Source organism: Acomys minous (assembly GCF_964271855.1).
Source record: "Acomys minous genome assembly, chromosome: 5".
In the NCBI taxonomy this organism is placed as follows: Eukaryota; Metazoa; Chordata; class Mammalia; order Rodentia; family Muridae; genus Acomys; species Acomys minous.
Window position 1 is genome coordinate 112,849,912 of NC_140494.1, and position 18,380 is coordinate 112,868,291.

Sequence of the window (18,380 nt, forward strand, 5' to 3'; positions counted from 1 at the left end):
TGTACTGTGTGCGTGTGTGTGTGTGTGTGTGTGTGTGTGTGTGTGTGTGTGTGTGTGCATATGTGTGAAAGTCAGAGTCTACATCAGGAACTTTCATCAGTCACTTTCCACCTTATTTTATTTATTTATTTATTTATTTATTTATTTATTTTTGGTTTTTCAAGACAGGGTTTCATTGTGTAGCCTTGGCTGTCCTGAACTAACTTTGTAGAGCAGTCTGGCCTTGAACTCACAGCCACCCGCCTGCTTCTGCCTCCTGAGTGCTGGGATTAAAGGCATGCACCACCATGCCTGGCTCCACCTTATTTTTTGAAGTGAGCCTGGACCTTGTCCATTTAGCTAGACTGGCTGGCTGGCTTGCCTTGGGGACTCCTGCCTCCATCTTCCAAGCACTGGCACCACTGGGGGAGTGCCATGTCTGCTGAGCATTTGCCTGGGTTCTAGGGATGAAAACTCTGGCCACATGCCTGCATGGCAAATGCTTACTGCTGAGCTGTCTCCCTAGCCCATGTAAGTTTTTATTAAAACAATTTGCACATATCTAAAAGCCAATTGTCAAATACTGTGAATACTACGATTTTCTAAACAGTGGCCCCCTAAAATAATAGAGATGATTTTAATTTGTGTTTGGGTGAGTGACTCTCTCCCGTGTGTGTGTGTGTGTGTGTGTGTGTGTGTGTGTGTGTGATGTATTGAAGGCCAGAGATGAACACCAGATATTGCTTCTCAGGAGCCATTCACCTGGTTTTTGTGACGGAGTCTTACTGGATGGGATATGAATGGGTAGGCTGAGCTCCACGGACCCAGCTGTTTCTATTGCCCTAGGACTGAGATTACAAGTGTATACCATTGTGCCTGGCTTTTTAAATATGGGTTCTAGGGGATCAGTGTTGGTTCCTCATGGGTTTAAGACATGCGTTCTACTGACTGAGCTATCTTTTGAGACCCAGGGATGATTTTATGATGCATAAAGGTGGTACCAATGCCCTTTGGCTCCGTATTCTCGGTACTGCAGGCACCCATTGGTCACAGCCTCCTACAGATCAGGACTATGCCTCCATGAGTAGGTCACATCAGGGTAACCAAGAGCCTGGCTACTTCTTTGCCTTGAAAGTTTCCTTCCTGGGTAGCAGAGGTTTGGGAGTGTGATTCAGGCAAACATCAGCATTAGGACTTCACCGCCTCTCAGAGCTGACAGGTGGGACCAGCACCTCTCTTTGATTGTTGCAACAATTATCTTTGGAACCTGTCACAGGTTCAGGGTTCCGGTTCCTCCTCTTAGAGCTTCACCAGACGACAGAGGTTGGGGAGCTCTGTTCCCAGTGGGGGGGGGACAGATTTTTTTTTTCATCAAAATTCAGCAACACTTCAGTGGCAATCACTCATTCTGCCAGTGGGCACATCTGATCTCTTACTATGTTCCCAGATGCAGGGATAGAAAATTCTTCTCTAAAATCTTTCAACATGGTGAGAATGCAGGATTTAAGTACCAAATAGTCAGCATTTGATCAGCACTCCTCATCATATGCCAAAATCCACAGATGCCGAAGTCCCTTATTTAAAATGATGTAGCATTTATATACAACCTATAGGCTACCCTACTTTAAATCATTCTTTGATTATTTGTAATATTTAACTCAATTTCAATGCTATGAAAATTGTTAGACTATATTGTCGAAGGCATAATGACTAAAAAAGTTTGTGTTTCATATATATTTATTGTATGTTTCAAATATTTCTTGTTTTGTTTTGGTTTTGTTTTGTTGTTGTTGTTGTTGTTTTTGAGACAAAGTCTGTGTAGCCTTGGCTGTCCTGGAGTCACTCTGTAGACCATGCTGGCCTTGAACTCACAGCAATCTGCCTGCCTCTGCTTCCCAAGTGCTGGGATTAAAGGTGTGCGCCACCACGCATGTCCAGCTTTTTCAAATATTGTTAATCCATGGTTTTTTGTTTTTTGTTTATCCATGAGTATAGAACCCAGGAATAGTGAGAGCCAACTGTATGTTCGCTACTGTGTGGTAAGTGATCAGACAGTTGCGTATAAGAGCCCAGAGGTCATTAAAAACCATGCTAGAGGAGATGGTGCCTGAACTGACTGAGCCTGGCGAGAGATGAGGGGTGGGTGGAGGTGGGAAGGGTCCTGGACATATAACGAGTAGTGTTGGCAAGACTTGCTATGTGGAAAACCACAGTGAGGTGCAGCCAGACTCATGAGGCAGATTACCAGGATACAAAGAAAGAGGCAAGTGTGTGAGTTAGGAGACAGAGGTGGATCAGGGAAGGCCCCTGTGCCATGCCAAGAACCCCAGGCTTGATAAAGCCTAGGTGAGGGGGGCACTATGAACATATTTAGTGACAGAAAAGTTCTTTGTGGGTAGATAGTACTGGGTCAGGTGTGGATTAAAGATAATTCTGTACAGAAGTTTTTATTTGCCGATATATAATGCTGGGAGGTGGATCCCTATAGAGGTAACTGGGTCATTTGGGCTATGTTCGTCTTGGTACAAACGCGGGTTTGGGCCATGGAGATGTAGCTCAGTTGGTAGAGTGCTTGCCTAGCATGCATGAAGCCCTGGGTTTTGTCTGAATGCTACATGAACCAGGCCTATTGGCGCATACCTATAATGCCAACACTCAAAAGATAGATGTGGGAAGACCGATAATTCAAGGTCATCCCTGGTTACACAGCAAGTTGATATCAGCCTAGGATTCATGGACCCTAACACACACACACACACACACACACACACACACACAGAGAGAGAGAGAGAGAGAGAGAGAGAGAGAGAGAGAGAGAGAGAGAGAGAGAACTGGACTTCTCTGGTTTGCATGCTTTTTCATGTTCTTTTGCCTCTACCATGCAAAGACATAGCATGAGGGTCCCTGCTAGATGCTGATACTTGCACTTGCCAGTCCCTAAAACCGTGAGAAATAAATTCCCCACCTGCAACACTCTGTTATAGCAACATAAAATGGACCAAGCCAGAAGTCTTCACTAGGAATTAAGTGAAGTGGATGGATTCAAGATATATTGGGAAGTCAAATCACAGGACTTGGTGGCTCATTAGTTAGAGGAGGACAATGAAAGATTGTGGATAAACAAAGGTTTTGGGCTTTGACAAAGTTTTGGTGTCCAGATCACTGTTTACATTGCAGTGGGTCCGAACAGACTGCACGCTGGAGTCCAAGCACAGAGAACAGAGCTGCATTCCAAGGTCATCACTCTGAAATATTTAGACATTACTTCCTGGCAGTTAAGATCAGGTCTTAGTACTGTGACCAGGACTGGAGGCGAGGGGAAGAGTAGACCCATTTCCAGGCAGTGTTCTGGAACTGTCCCCCAGCTCCAGATGGCCTGGTGAGGCATCCAACAGTCGAGGAGGGGACGGAAGCCATCACAAGTACAAGCTGTGGTGAACAGCCCGTCGAACAGTGGGTGACCAGCCAGCCAGAGGAATGCACAGGTCCTTTCATTTCCTCCCCTCTGACTTTGGACTTCAGTCAGAGGGCTTGCTTTCTTTCTCTCTAAGCAAAATAATAATGACCAACTAATTGAGATAGCCCCCCCACAAAAAAAAGACAAGGCACAAAGCCCAGGACTCTTCATTTTATCCATTTGTCCTCCCTAAGAAGCAAGACGCTTTCCTCCCAGCAGAAGGGACGGACAGAAATGTTGCTCACTTCCAGGGAGTAGGAGAATCTTCACCTCAGTGCATCCTGCTCCTGAGCATTGGGCACTGTGGCTGTCGCTTTTGGGGCTCACACAGAGTCCCTGAGGAGAGAGGCAAAGCGGTCAGTCTGTGTGTGCCCCAGCACTAGCCGGGTAAGCTGCCATTCTTTCACCTGTGTGAAGGCCCCAGAGCACTCAGGCTCGTGACTCAGGGCTTGGCTTCAATGTGCTAAAAGCCCACGTCAGTGGTCAGAGCACCATGGCTAAGTATGAGAGCCAGCAGACATGGTGGGTGATGAAGACGCACCTACTTCAAGTTCAATAGCATGTGTATTTGCTTAACTAAGCCCCAGCGTTTATGGGATCAGGATGGGCAGCATTTTTACTCATATTAAGATATGAGGCTCTTGGAAATATTTTGAGGACCTATTATTTATATAAGATATGCAACCTGCTACTTATTATTAATGCAAAGTCCAGGGCCCAAGAAATGTATAATATATTAGGAAGGACAGGACGAAAGGATTTAAATAATTTCTCTCCTTCCTTCTTTTTCTTTCTTTCATTCATTCCTTCTCTCTTTCTTATTCTTGTCTCATTCTGTGACCCAGTCTGTCCTAGAACTCACTGTATACCCCAGGCTACTTTTAAAAGTCTGGTGATGCTCTGCCCATTGGCAATTTACATACTACTGGACTGCTCGTTACTGGTGTATGGTACAGACTGTGGTAAAGTAGGGCTTGGAAGACAGAGAAACATGGATGGGAACTAAGCTTATTGGAAAAGTCCTGGCAAAGAGGCTGGCCATGCTGCCTCAGCTACGCTGTGGATATGTGAAATGTGGCTGGAGAAAACGATTGCTAATTATGGCTTGTTGCTCTTTCATGAATGTAATATCATATTTATCAAATGCTAATTCATAGGTGGAATATGTAATCTTCACAAAAGCTATCAGAAACAAAAGACTTCGTGCTTGCTCTGTGGCAGCCGCTGTCTTCTCCACTCTAGACCTTGCCTCTCCTCCTCCCCCTTCCCAGAATTCTATTCACCTTCAGTAAGTGTTGCTAAATGTTCTCTAATTTTTAACAACCTGACATGTAAAGAATGAGATTTGAGTGTATTGTTGCATTTTACGTTCCAACTCTGCACATTTTAAATAGATAAGAAATACATTAACCTCTAGCAAACTGAGTTTGTGTTAAAGGTTTGTAGCATCCTTTTCTAATTTCTGGCTTTCTGTTGTATCAGTTGCTTCAGAAAGCAATTTCCCAGAATGCCAGTGCTTTCCTATGAATGAGTGGCTGACAGGACACGAAAAGAAAACTTGTCCCTGCTGCCTCCTTACATAGCTGTGGTAGAAGTCTCCATAATCTTACTATTGAACTTTCTCTGGTAGAGCTACTACGTAGCTGAGAGAGTTTAAGGGTTTGGAAAAGTCTTATGTGTAGCCTGATAACCCAAGACAACTGTGAAAATATTCATAGATAATGCTTTGACTTCTATAAATACATTTGGGCAGCTTTCAGAAGCAAGGCTAGCAAATAAAAATTACAGACCACTTACTCACAAACAAAGCAAGACAGAACCCCAAACAAGCCCCCACTTTTTCTCTTCCACTTAGACTGCTCTCTGTGGGGGATGGCAACCCTTACCCACAGCCACTGGAGAACCCTCTAGTAACTGTGAATGACCATCACAGCTGACAACCAAAGGCAGCTTTGCATGTTCTTCTAGTGGAGTTTAAACCCCAGGAAGACTGAATCTCCATATTAGCTAGAATGAATCCTACCCTCCTTTGTGACCCTAATCCAACAGACTTGGCTTTTTCCATTACACAAGACCTGTCATGTTCTAGGCTACCACCTGTCTTTATCTGCCAGGAGATATTAGATTTCCCAGTGTCGTCATATCACCATTATGAATGTTAAAGTTCATTATGGTTGAAATTGCTTTGTGTGTGTGCGTGTGTGCGAGAGAGAGAGAGAGTGTGTGTGTGTGTGTGTGTTGGACTCAGTTCCCTCAGTGTGAAAGTATGTTTCCTTGCACTTCTGTTCTAATGAAAACTGACTTGAAAGCACAAAGTTCTTGGAAGTCAGGATCTAGAAGAACCAGCTCTTCAGAGTATAGGTCCTGCATTGATGATGTCAGTAACCCACACAGGATCATGGGAAATCATGACTGACTTTAACTCTCTGAATTGGCTTTCTCCCTTAGTCAAAAAGGCATTAAAAAAAAAAAAAACACTTCAGCTAGGTGCCAGCACTGAGTCAGGTCACGGGACAAAGAAGTGTGTGAAAAGGGCATCTCAAGCAAAAGAGAAACTTGGATAATAGCCCAGAAGGCAGGGCAAAGACTTTAGAACGGTTGGCAAGCAGGGTTTACGTGAGAAAGTGAGGGCAAACAGGCTCAGATAAGTAAGCTGGATACAAAGACTGGAGTCCCAAAGGTGAGGAGGAAAAGTGAGACAGAAGTTACTTGATCAGTCAAAGGGAGTAATGCCCGGCCCATGAGTGGCCCGCCACCCAGAAGCAGCGTCCTCCCTCCCATCAGCTGAGACAGCTTTACACTCCCACGCCAGTCTGGGACAACTAGCTGGCAAGAGATGGCAATCTTGATTGGCAAGAGTGTCCTGACAGCATCGTCTGCAGAGCTGGACCGCACAGAGCCTCTCACTGTACTTGGCACGCTGGCCAGAACAGGAAGAGAGAGGCAAAGAGGCATAAAAATTAAGTGGACCGAATGTGACATTTAGTACAGGTCTGTGACATGCTCCAGTGACCGGGCCACAGATCCTTAGACCCACCCAGGAACGGTTCTCAGCAAATACTAAGCGTTGTCAACCTTTCCTCTTGTTCTCCTGGTGCTTTATCTTAGACATCAAAGGACAATATTATCAACAACACCTGGGTTCAAATAGCAAGCAAATGACCCGAACAGAGAAGCCATAAGATTACTCATACCCAAGAACTCCTGAAATAATGTTCAACTTTCTAATTAATAAGGCAATACTAAAAGGCAGGCAAACTTTGTCTTTGAGCTCCTCTGATAAGCAAAACCTAAAAGAATCTAACAACTGGTGGGCTAGAGAGGTGGACTAGCCTTAAGAGCTCTTGCTGTCGCAAAGGAATGAGTTCAGGTCCCAGCACCCACAGGCCGCTCAAAAGCATCTGTAACTCACATGGCTCTGATGTCTTCTTCTGGTCTCTGTGGGTACTGAATACACAAGTGCACAGACATACATGCAAGCAAAACACCCACGCAGATTAAAGGAATTATAAAAAAAGAAGAATAGTTGGGCCAGGCGTGGTGGCTCACACCTGTAATCCCAGCACTCGGGAGGCAGAGGCAGGCAGATCGCTGTGAGTTCGAGGCCAGCCTGGCCTACAAAGTGAGTCCAGGACAGCCAAGGCTACACAGAGAAACTCGGTCTCAAAAAAAAAAAAAAAAAAAAAAAACAAAACAAAAAACCATTGTCATAACTAATATGGGAAAGGGGCCGTTGCGTGGAGACAGATTTTATGCAACCTCTCTCCAGTAATTTGGTGATGTGCCTCATAAGCAACTAAAATAAATTTCCTTCTTTGACATGCCAATTCTACTTCAAAGAAAGTTATTCTGCAGAATTAATGAGAGATGTACACAAAGCCAGTTATAAATTATGTTCATGTTGACATCAAAACCATGAAAAATTAAAAATAACTCATCTGACTATAGTCAGGGAGATACAATGGTAGGCTTTTGATGTAGTTTGACAGTGTTCTTAACTATAATGGTAAGTGGAAGCAGAGATATGCTGCAGTATATATGGGGTGAGAACATTTTTTTTAAACACAAACTAGCACATTGAGCAAGTGGGAAAACAGAGTATAATCAGAAAGCGTCTTTTGTTTTCCCTCCTATGATCCCTTTGTTAGAGGGAGGGAGGCTGGGAATGGGAAGATACAAGTGAGGGGAAACAATTGGGATGTAATCTGAATAGATTATAATACATTTTAAAATAAAAAAAAAAATAAAATCAAGAGCATTGCCATGGCCTCTCTCCTTAATCTTAAGTAGCAAAGGTCTTTTGATCATTTTAAAACACACAACACAGTTCCATTTCAATAAGATAAATTAGACCACGCAGGTCAGCCTGAGCTCAGCTGTAGGCAGTGGGCTCACCAGTCCGTCTAGCGGCCACCACCTGCTTAGTTATTCTGCTGAAACCAAGACAGACGGGGTCTGGAGGTTGAGTGGTTTTTTGGTTTGTTTTTAACTTCAAGATTTTTTGGTACTTTCCAAGTTTTCTGTGATGAGTTGAATTATATTTTCATAAAGTCAACTTAGAAAAACTTCATAATGGAAAAGCAGTTAATTTTTTTGGACACCGAAGGGTCCTGCCTAATGCTAAGAATTCCCCTGAGGACACATTCCTCCGTGTTGCTTATGGCCGAATGTTCAACCTATCAACTTTAGGTGACAAGGAATTTTCACTAGTTTCTCATAAGTGGTGGATGGCACGTTGTTGAATGTTACAACGGGAAGTCAGGAACAGCCTGGGCCTGGAGTCCCCGGTCCTCAGGAGCTGGAAGGTGGCAGCACTCTGGTACATGCCAGTGAGGGAGTCTCCAGGTCAGGGGCTCAGAGTCTCCTCTCCGACTCTCCTGGTTCACATCCATTCTGTGGCTGATTTCCTTCGTGCGCCATTCATTTCTGTCCCTGGCTTCTGCCTGTCCCACACTGATGCAGTACAGGCTCTATGTGGCACTGTCGGATGCCTCTCCCTGTGTTTCTCCCAGCCTCTTGTCCATTTAGTTTGTTTTAATTGTCATGATTTCAAGACAGGGCGAGAAGTGATTAAATTGTTGCCATTCCCCAGGGTAGGGCTTGTCAGCTGGGTGGCGTGCTTGCTACAGTTTAGCTCTTGACTCAAGCACATGTTGCTGGTAAGGTTGGTTACGGCCAAGAATGCCAAAAATCTGGGATCCTGTGACCCAAAGCACAGCAGTCACTCGAGACCACTTCTTTACTAATGTTCCCCAACCCACCTTGGGCTGCCTATGGCAGTCTGTTGTCCATGCTTGCATTGATTCTGTGCTGTTGGGAGAGAGAGAGGAAAAAAGATGCCAAGTGAGTAGCTCTCTTCGTTGCTGCTTTTCCTCTTTAAAATACACCTGGCGTTGACTTTTCATTCTTAAGGGAGGGGCTGGTCCCTAACACACCAAGAAAGGTTCTGCACTTATTCTATTTAAGTCAAAGACATAATAGCTTACCGTGTACTCCTAGCAGTGTTACATTGTCATTTGTAATGTTCAACATTCAATGCCTTTCTCCACAGACCCACTGAGACTTTATGATTAGGTATTTGATACACTGAAGAATGAGCCCTAATTTTGTTTCTAAGAATATGAAATTATTTAAATACTAGCATCTAGCCAGGTGTGATAGCACACTCCTTTAGTCCCAGAATTCAGGAGTTGTTTGAGGCCAGCCTGGTCTACAATGCTAGTTCCAGGACAGCCAGGGCTACATGAAAAACACTGTCTCAAAGAGGGAAAAAAAAATAGATACTAGCATCCAAAAAAAAAAAAAACCTAAAATCATTATCAAATAACAACAGTCACATTACCAGAAAAAAAAAATCTTAAAAAGATATTAGCACAAGGTCTCCAGTCAGTGAGTTAGTGAAGTGGCTCAGAGGGTCAACACTCCAGCTGCTGACCCTCAGCACCTGAGTTCAGTCCCTGGGACCCACATGGTACAAGGAAAGAACGAACTCCAGCAAGTTGTCCTCTGACCTGCACAAGGACACTGTGACATGTACACAATCCAGTAAGGACATATTCCCCAGCCACCACACACACTCAGATTTTCATAAATTTCCATAAACAAGTTCTATAATTTACGTGCACTTGGATTACTAAAAGTATTACTTCATCTTACTTCAAGTACAGGTTTTATTGTAAGTTATTTCAACACTGTTTCATGGAAAGATGTTTTGGGTTTTTTTTTTTAATGTAACTATGTCTAAAGAGAAATCTTAAAGTCTCACAAATGGAACAGTAACAAGTGGAGCAAGTTATCAGCAGAGTAATGATTATAATGATCACATTTTTAAAAGAAAGCTCAAGTGGGAAACATTCAAAGTTATACTCTGTGTGGTTTTGGATGCTCAACAGCAGGTTCAAACCTTGTTTTGTCAGTGGATGAAGAAATACAGAGTATCCACTGCGCTGACCTCTGCAAGGCTGCTTCTAGCGAGCACTTGAAAAGAACAACCATTTAAGTAAAGCTTCCTTAGGAGCTGGAACCTTCCTGAAAACGCCCTGTACGCTACTGCCAACCCATGAGCTTTAATGGCCCCACAAAGCTCTCTGTAAGTGACTGTTGCCATGGACTGTGCCTGCAGGTCACACATTCTCCTGGCTTCCACTGTCCCTGGTGGGAACCTAGACAGATGGCTATTCATGGCAGTGAAATCTAGGGAGACACAGGCTGCTTTCTCCACATTCCTGGAAGAGAGGCTAAGTGGGACACTTTCTTCCTCCTGGCTTGCATGCTTGCTCTGTGTACGAGGACTGGTTGGGAAAAGGAGACATCACACGTCTGGTATGAGATGTGTTAAAAATGAAGCTAAGGCCATGCGGATTTAAGACAGTGTCCTAACACCTTTAAGGTTTGCACAGTACAGAGCGTAACGTGGGTTGGATAGGATAACTGTGCATTTTTAACTGCAGGATGAGAGGTGAATTCTCTACCTAAGCTCACAATGAGTCTAGGAGAACCTGGTTTCTTTTTGCTAGCTTGTGAAATCGCCTCTTTCTGTCTCCTTTTTCTGGCAGGATGTATCTAAGAATAAGCATTAAATTTAATGTGGGAGTGAGGGAACGTGGTTCTCACTCTTGCTGCTGTAAGGGAGAGATTCTGTGGGTATAGACAAGAGGTTATAGCCTGCTACCAACTGCCAAGGGAGCAGTACAGAAGATGTGGTCAGAATGTAAATGTAGTTGTCTTTGGAGAACAGCCACGAATAACATAATAAACACATCCAAAGTACTGAGATCATACACTTTCTATTCCAAAAAGGGGAGGGATGTGGTGGTGCACGCCTTTAATCCCACCACTCGGGAGGCAGAGGCAGGCAGATCTCTGTGAGTTCGAGGCCAGCCTGGTCTGCAAAGAGAATTCCAGGACAGACAGGGCTATACACAGAGAAACGCTGTCTCAAAAACCAAAAACAAAGAAACAAAACGAACAGAAAGTGGAGATCATATGCTTTGCCTGAGAGTCCTTTGTATGGAGTTCGGCACCTCTAGACTCCTCCCACTCACCTTGGGAGTCTTAGCAGAGGTATCTGAGCAATCGTATAAAGGGGAGTAAGAAGGGGGCAGCAGCTGACAACTCTAGTTTTTAATCCCCATGTATTCCTTTGATGATTATTCAATAACACTTATTCGGTGCCTACAGTCTGTGCAGGAGGTCTGGCCCTCGGCTTGGGGAACTGACAATCTAGTGAAGAGAGTCAGTCAATATGAAAAAGGACTAGAGGCTCTAGAAAACAGTTTAATTCTAGGCAAGTGCTGAATAGCTCAGCCTCCAGGGTTTATATAACAAACTGGAGATAATCTACCCACTTAACGAAAGGGGTTGGAAGTTAGGCGAACAGTTACTTATTTCACTCCTCCTTACAACCTTGGGTGAGTATGATCTTTCCCAGTTTCATTTCCCTCTAGTATAGGAAGGAGTCTGTGGTCTCCTATGGGGATCCACTGGGGCTTGACTTCAAGATACCCGCCTACTTGTATACCAAAACCAGAGACACTCAAGTCCCTTATAAAATGCCATGCTATTTGCATATAACCTGGGAAAACCCTCCCAGGTATTTTAAATCATCTGTAAATTACCTAGAATAACGAATACAATGCAAATGATATGTAAATAGCTGTTGTGCTGCCAGATCACATCTGCCCAGCGGAAGCCCAGCACCATTTTTTTTTTCTTGAATCCTTATCTCCAGTTGGTCGAAGCCAAGGATAATGGACCCCATGGCTATAAAGAACTAGCTGTGTGATAACCTCCCTCACTGGCCTCTCATGGTGTTGATAATCTCTGTGGACTCAGACGTTGTCACATGGCATATACTTAACCTTTATTTTCAGCTCCCTTTCTTCTTTGGAGAGCAAGGTGATGCTGCTGTGTATAAGAACTTTCTCAGGGTTGTCAGTTGCATTGTGAAGGCACCACAAGTGACACAAAATCCTGCCCTCCTCTTCCATCAGGCCCTTGCCTGTGGGAAACAGTGCTTGCTGTCTTTTGGGTGTTTCGTTTTTAACTGTCTGTTAGGTCTCGAGGAAAACTCCATAGAGAAAGGGCAAGAAAATGAAAGGACAGCAGACACCAGAGAATGGTGTGAAAGATTTGTCCAGAGTACAGAGGCTGGAAGACACTGTTGAGATCAGTGAGGCCTCAGATAGAATTAAATGTGGCTCGGGTAAGCACATTCTTTCACAAAAAGCTGCCCTTTCAGGCCTTTGTAAATGTGTGCATGTAGTCATAGCAAGGAAACAGGCTATGCAGTCCCTGGTTCAGCAGTTCACACGTGAGGAATTGGCTTCAGAGAAAAGAACCATTCCCAAATTTACACTCCCTCGTGTGTTCTTTACTTACCGAGAGCTTATTGAGTCTCCTCCGCCTGTGCCAGGCATCAGCCAGAAAAAAAGACAAACAGAGGCCTCGCTGGCATGGGCTGCATTTTGTGAGGGCAGAAGGAGACATTAAGTGAAGTAAACAAATGAAGATTAATTAATAAGTAAGTAAGTAAGTAAGTAATGCAGCTTAAAAAAAAAAACGCACCAAGAATCTGAAGACAGTGACTGTTGCTGGTTGGAGACGGGATTCATTAGAGTTTGGAAAGCTAAGGAAGGGCTCTGCAAGGAGGTGACATTTTAGCTAAGGCATAAATGTGACAAAACGGGGGCTGGGGGATAGGGACGGCAAGTGCAGTGCCTAGATGGGCACTAGCTTAGCTCCTGAGAGGAAAGAAAGAGGCCAAGTTCCAAGAAGAAAGAAAGGCTTTACGATTAAAAGTGCCCAAGCTGGCAGACGGCCGGTGACATACAGATTCCATGACGATGGAGTTCAGATTGGTATGGTAAGTGGGTCAAGACGCTATGGAAAGATTTGACGGAGGAGTAGTGTGAAACAGCCACAAAAGAGTATTATGTGAGAACTTTTCCTGTCACCCTGGCCAAGCACCTGCCAAAAGCAGCATAAGGAAGGGCGGGCTTCTTCTGGCTCACAGGTCAAGGATACAGTTTATTGAAGGTGGGGGAGGGGACGGAGGCTTGGGAGCAGGAATGTGAGGCAGCTGGTCACGTGACATGCCAGGTGAGTGAGCAGGGAGATGAATGCTGGTGCCTCCCTCGCTTTCTCCTTTTCATTCCTGGACCTAGCCCGTGGGGTGCTGTCATCATTCTAAAGCCCATCGGCTGGGGAAATGGCTCAGTTGATGAACATGGCTGCTGTGGAAGCACAGAGGACATTCAGATGGCCAGCACCCACGTAAGACGTCACGTGTGGCCATGCAGGCCTATAACCCCAGTACCAGCACCGAGGAGGTGGAGGCAGGGAGCTACCTGAAGTTCGCCAGTCAGACTAGTCCAATAGGTGAAACCAAGATTCATTGAGAAAAACTTCCTCAAGAAACAAAGTACAGGACAACTGACAGAGACACCAGCTAATGACCTCGGCCCTCCTATATGCAGGCATTTCACCTAAGGCAGGCACAACTTAGATACATCAATTTACAAAGCCTCATGGAACATTATCCCTCTCGTCCCCACATTATAGATGAAAAACTGAGGTCCAGAGATTAAATATATAGTTGTTAAAGGTTAGCTCAGTGTTATCCAATTAGTATGAACTTACTCTCACTTTTCAGCATTTTGATTTTCTCATGTGGAATAAATAATACTATGCCTCTTCACAAGAGTGCATGAAGAGGGTAGTTAATATGTGCAAGGGTGCCTGAAAGCACTGTGTTAACTGTGACTAGCTTTTACAGATTTCCCTGTGTAGCCTTGACTATCCTGGACTCACTTTGTAGACCAGGCTGGCCCTAAACGCACAGAGATCTGCCTGCCTCTGCCTCCTGAGTGCTGAGATTATAGGCATGCACCACTGTGCCCTGATCAATTGTGACTAGCTTTATCAATATTATTCTTACAGAAAAATTTAAGAGATATATATAATACACACACACACACACACACACACACACAGATATATGCATGCATATATGAGTTTAACTTCTATGCAGGACTTCCTCTCTCCCTCATGTCAATATTGACTGAGTTCCCTCACAGTGATGGCATAAGGAGTTTGAAAAGGAACAAGAGAGATGGTTCAGTGGTTGAGAGAGCTCACTGCTCTTCCAAAGAATCTTGGTTCAGTTTTCAGAACCCAGATGAGGCTGCTCACTACTACCTGTAAACACAGCTTCAGGGGACCTGATGCCGCCTTCTTCCAGCCTCCTCACATACCTGCATACATGTAAGCAAACATGCACTTGTACACATGACTACAAAATAAAATAAATATTTTGACGTTTTTAAGGAAGTTTAAGAGCTGGACATAAAGTCACACACTTGTAATGCTAGCACTCGGGAGGCAGAAACAGGTGGATCACTGTGAGTTTGAGGCCAGCCTGGTCTACAAAGGGAGTCTAGGACAGCCAAGATTACACAGAGAAACTCTATCTCAAAAAACAAACAAAACAAAGCGGAACAAACAAATAGAAGAAGGAGGAGGAGAAAGAGGAGGAAGAGGAGGAGGAGGCAGCTAAGGCAAGATGACAATGAATTTGAGGCCAGTCTGGGGTATATAGTGAGACCCTATCACTGACTAAACTAAACAAAAACAACAACAAAAAAAAAAAAAAGGAAAAAGAAAAGAAAAAAATCAAAATTTGCAGAATGCATTCACTATTACCCAAAGTCAACAACAACAACAAAATACATGTTGATCGACTTTAATCAGGGACCACCATCATAGTTGGCCCTGGGGATGCCAGGTAAAGGAGCACAGTCCTTATCTTTAAGGAACCGACAGCCTGGTGACATATTCAGACAGCTAACATGCCAAGCTGTGCAATATAATGTGGCAAGTATGGTGGTGTGACAGGGTATTGACTGAAGTGGTTTGAATAACTTTTAAAACTCATGTAAACCTCAGAAGACAGACGGGCCCACACAGTTTCAAGAGGAATGAACTCTCAACGGACAGCCAGCCTGCAGTGGACACCCAGACGTGCACACAGCACCTTCTTTAGAGTGATTTTGGGTGAGGGGTCACGAGATAAAAAGTAAGTTGGAACACCAAGTACATAGTGTTCTTGTTACTTACGCCATTCGCATTTTCTTTCTGTTGTAACATTGTGTCATATTAAAAAAAAAAAAACAGATCCAGTGAGGTTATAATGATCAGCTTTATAAATACAGAAACAAAACTTTTATGTGAGAATGTGCAGTCTGGATCACAGCCGCTCAAGAGGTTTAAATGGGCCATTCTGCCTCACTTGGCCGAATGCGGGTGCCACTGTGTCGCTGCCCTTTGAGTTTTAAGGATTTGCTATAGCTGTTGTTTGCTATTTAGTTTACCTTTTCTTTATTCAAACTTCTTCCCAGACTTCCCTAAAGATTTAATTTCACCATTATTTAAAAAGAAAGAAAGAAAGAAAGAAAGAAAGAAAGAAAGAAAGAAAGAAAGAAAAAACCAAAAACCGCATTTCTGCCCAATAAACTTGCTTGTTTTTTCTAATCTCCGCTCCTCCCTCTATCTTGGCTCTGGACCTAACCAGTAATCAGGCTCTGGTGTCAGGGCAAAGGCTCTCAAACAGCCATCTTTTCAAAGGATCAGTAGGGAGAGAGAGCCCAGGCCCTGGGCTGTAAAGTTGTGGGTGCTGCTAGTGAAACACAGAGCTTGAGCCTTAACTTGGCCTCCTGGCTGAGGTGTGGAAAGCTCTCCCTTGGGGGTGAGCCAAGCCTACACCTGGAAGCTTTGCCTGTCCATAGCAGGAAGACAAAGAGTGTTCACAGAGAGGGTGATGAGTCTGTCTGAGGGACTCCAGTATATTGACCCACTCTCCGTGGTGACATTTAGCCTGCGTTTGTCTCTGGCTTAGGATGTAGGTCTGTTCCTATGCATGTGCCCTTTCTGTGTGTCGTGGTTAGCAGACAGTATGAAACAAATGCAAATTAGAACTCCTGTGTGGGAGGGAAAACTTTGGGGCTGTTTTGATCACTTGTGAATGGGCAGACAAATCTCTGTTCACAGGATATAGTATAACTGGAAAAGTCATTCTGGTGGCTGAGCCTGTAAGGGTCTCTGGTGAGAACTTCTTTTTTGTTGTTGTTGTTTTTTTGGGGGGGTTGTTTGTTTGTTTGTTCGAGACAGGGTTTCTCTGTGTAACCTTGGCTGCCCTGGACTCACTTTTTAGACCAGGTCAGCCTTGAACAGCGATCCACGTGCCTCTGCCTCCCGAGTGCTGGGATTAAAGGCGTGCATCACCACACCAGGCTTTGGCGAGAACTTCTTAAAGTTTAGAGTCTACGGTTGGTAGGATCAGGGTGTTTGTCTGTGTGCAATACAGAACAAGGTGCAACAGGACCATCGATGTCGGGGGAAGTCATTTGTGAAGGGAAAACAGTATGCGGTAGAAGCCAAAGAAGTTAAGAAAGTTGGAGAGAAAAGTCTCTGCAAGGAAGTTAAAAAAAAAAATAAGAAAAGATAAGCAAAAAGAGGAGTAAGGGGAATGGTTTTGCTAAGACGTTGAGGTTATGCTGACAACAAAGCTATAATTCCTATATTCTAGTTCAGAAGGCTCGTTTGATTTTACTTTTTTAAATAACTGCCCTCTTTTCAGGAACATTTGTGGAGAATGTCACTGTAAGCTTATAGCAGTTGCATTGCTTATCAGTCGAATTAGTGATACAGGCTGTAGATTCAGGGATTTGATCTCATGGCCTAGTTCCAACACTCCAGCCTGCCGGGTCTGCCTGGCTGCAGTGGCCTAAGAGAGACTAGAAACAAGAGAGCAAAACCCTGGAGAGAGGAGGGCTTCAACACGCATCGGCTGTTGTTACTATTATTATTACTATTATCAGCATCGTTATTAATTATTCTACCTGCAGACAAGGAGATTAAATAGATTATGACTTCAGGTGTCTGTCAGCTTGATAAGAGGCCTCATTTAAATGTAATTTAGCAATGTTGTGTCTTTCAGAACCAAGGACTTTAAACCAGAAATATAGTTATCTCCAAAAATATTTGTATCTATTTTAAAATTTTTATTATTTATTCTTTATTTTAAAGATTTCATTTTGTGTTTGTCATGTGCATGTGTGTGCATGTGTGTGTGTGTGTGTGTGTGTGTGTGTGTGTGTGTGTGTGTGTACAACATATGTGTGAGGGTGCCACAGATGCGAGAAGAGGGTGTTAGATTCTCTGGAGCAACATGGGCACTGGGAACTGACCTCAGGTTTTCTGGAAGAACAGCAAGCGCCCTTACCCTCTGTTTGATCTTTATAGATCTTGTGTCCTCTTCTAAAAATTGTAAACAGCAAACTTAAGTCTTAAAACTGTTTCGATTTAGTAGCCTATGGCTCCGGGGACATGTTTGGGCTGGCTTAGCTGGGTACTCCACTGAGGCTGCTTCTTTTGGCTCAGCTGGATCTAGATGGTCTGTGTTGCTTTCCTCGTGAGTGTGGCACTTGGTGATGTTCTCAGCTGGGCCTATCTATATTTGATGTCCGTCTTAAAGAAAGACACCACCAGAGGTTTTTTGTTTTTTACACTGAGGTCCTGAGGCTGCAAGAGGGAGAAGACAGAAATAGCAAAATCTTTTGAGGCCTAGCCTTGGAAGTCTCCAGTTTCACATCTACCATATTCTGTTAGTCTAAATAAGCACTAGGCCTGTGCGGGCTCCAGAGGACGGTAGAAGAAGCCCTGCTCGTGATAGGAAGAGTGGAAAACCCACAGTGAAAAGTATGTTCTCACTTTGCAGGCAGAAGAATTATGGAGGCAAACAGTCCTACAAATTAAAAGAGAGAGAGAGAGAGAGAGAAAGAAAGTTAAATACAGCTGGGTGCAGTGGCATGTGCCTGTAATTCCAGCACTCAGGGAGGCAGAGGCAGGCAGATTACTGTGAATTCAAGGCCAGCCTGGTCTACAAAGCAACTCCAGGACAACCAAGGCTACACAGGGAAACCTTGTTTCGGGGGAAAAAGAAAAAAAAAAAAAGAAAAGAAAGGATCACTGTGAGTTGGAGGCCAGCCTGGTCTACAAAGTTAGTCCGGGACAGCCAAGGCTACACAGAGAAACCCTGTCTCGAAAACCCAGAAAAAGAAAGAAAGAAAGTTAAATACTTGACCCTGGTCATCCATGTAGAACCTGACCCTGGCTCTGTGGTCTTTCTATAATCTAATGAGCCTCGCCAGGTGTTGTGGCACACGCCTTTAATCCTAGTACTTGGAGGCAGAAGCAGGCAGTTCTCTGTACGTTCAAGGCCAGCCTGGTCTACCTAGTTTCAGAACAGCCAGAGATAGGAGAGAGAGAGAGAGAGACAGAGACAGAGGTGAGAGGTGACCAGGAAGGGTCATCAAGGGCCCAAGACAAGGAAGAGGTGGGGCTATGATAGTTCAAGGATGCAAACTACAGAAAAACTAAAATAAAA

The 18,380-nt window shown here is 44.1% G+C and overlaps 1 protein-coding gene across 4 annotated transcripts in view; it reads left to right on the forward strand.

Moving 5' to 3' along the window:
• The window catches only part of EXPH5 (exophilin 5), a 92,621-nt gene that overhangs the window by 30,576 nt on the left and 43,665 nt on the right, over positions 1-18,380 (forward strand). The window lies entirely within an intron of this gene.